The sequence below is a fragment of the Sapajus apella genome, unplaced genomic scaffold (genome assembly GCF_009761245.1).
Source record: "Sapajus apella isolate SASKATOON/1434 unplaced genomic scaffold, GSC_monkey_1.0 scaffold65, whole genome shotgun sequence".
In the NCBI taxonomy this organism is placed as follows: Eukaryota; Metazoa; Chordata; class Mammalia; order Primates; family Cebidae; genus Sapajus; species Sapajus apella.
The window spans coordinates 12,027,033-12,028,511 of NW_022437005.1; the positions used below are offsets into that span (position 1 = coordinate 12,027,033).

The 1,479-nt window shown below is 64.9% G+C and overlaps 1 protein-coding gene across 4 annotated transcripts in view; it reads right to left on the minus strand.

Annotated features, from left to right (window-relative positions):
• Window positions 1-1,270, minus strand: part of NINL (ninein like) — a 152,331-nt gene extending 151,061 nt beyond the window's left edge. For 3 of the 4 annotated variants that reach the window (XM_032248195.1, XM_032248194.1, XM_032248192.1), the window contains exon 1: window positions 1,153-1,268. The gene's annotated coding sequence lies outside the window, so the exon portion shown is untranslated. Of the gene's footprint in view, window positions 1-1,152 lie in introns of all 4 variants that reach the window. The other variant, XR_004259873.1, reaches the window with a different exon arrangement.
• Between the last annotated feature and the right edge of the window lie 209 nt (window positions 1,271-1,479).

A 1,479-nucleotide genomic window follows, 5' to 3' on the forward strand; every position in this document is an offset into this window, starting at 1 on the left:
GGGGGGGGGGGGGGGGGGGGGGGGGGGGGGGGGGGGGGGGGAATCACCTGAAGGTCAGGAGTTTGAGACCAGCCTAGCCAACATGGTGAAACCTCCATCTCTTCTAAAAAATGCAAACATTAGCCGGCCATGATGGTGCGTGCCTGTAGTTCCCAGCTACTTGGAAGGCTGAGGCAGGAGAATTACTTGAACCCGCAAGGCGGAGGCTGCAGTGAGCCGAGGTCGCGCCATTGCACGGCAGCCTGGGCAACAAAAGCGAAACTTTGTCTCAAAAAGAAACAAACAAACAAACAAAAAAACCCTCTGCTTTTAAAAGTATTTTAAATCCAGTATGAAAAACCTGGAAGTCAGCAAAGGCCTCTAAGAAGAAACTTACCATCAATCATGACCCCTCTTACTACTGACCTTGAAAATCACTTCATCTTCATGGGTCTCTTCCTGAACTTCCTCCCTAGTTCCAGGGCTTGACCTAAATCTCAAAGAGCAGAAAGAAACGTGGCCACCCTTCCTCACTTGAGTCCTGTGCAAACATACAGCCCTATACAGAGCTCCTAACAGTGGAGCATCAACACCCAGGATGATCTAAGTGTGAAACAACCAACGCGGTCGGGCTCCCACGTGGGGTGTGTGACTGCACGCACAGGCGGGAGGAAAGGGCCGATTCTGCACGAGTACCAGGGATAAAACTCGCAGCAGACTTCTCCAACCTTTCAATCAACTGTCCCAAGGGCCACAAATGCGGGACACGCTCCGTGGGGACCCGCAGCCACAATGACGGGAGGGAATCCCGGGCGTCGACGGGACAGGAGAAAACAGCCCGCGCCGGGCAATCGGCGGAGCTCAGCCCCGCGTGGGCCCTGGCCAAGGCCGCGCGTCCCCAGCCGAGCCTACGGGCTGCGCAGGACTCCGGCCCTCGTTCCCACCGCGCCCTGCGCTGCCGCCGTCGGGAAACCGGGTTTTCAAGCCCTCGGCCCCGGGGCACCTAGGCAGACGCGCCGGGCCTGCGCCCCGCACAGCGAGGAGCCCCCGAGGCCGCGCTCCCGGAGTCTGCTCTGGAAACCGAGGCACGGGCCGCGAGGCAGGGGAGGCCCGCGGAATCTCGACCCCGCCCGCCGCCCGAACGGTCAAGCTGGACGCCCGGGCCCGGCTCACCTGGGAGGCGCCGTCCGCCCGCGCGGAGCCAGAGCGCTGCTCACCCGCTCCCGCCGGCTGCTCTTTGTGTCTGGAGGCCGCTAAGCCGCGCTCCTCCCGGCCCCCAGGCGCCGCCCCCTCGGTGTCCAGGCACCACGGGCGAACGGGGGGCGGGGCGGGCGAGCGGGAGAGGGGGCGGGGCCGGGGCGGTGCGGGGGCGGGGCCGGGGCGGGGGCGGGGCCGGGGCGGTGCGGGGGCGGGGCCGGGGCGGCGCCAAGGCCGCGCTCGCAACTCTCAGGGTGGCTCGGGCCAGTTTGGAACCTGGGGTAGCCCCCGGAGCTGACCTCG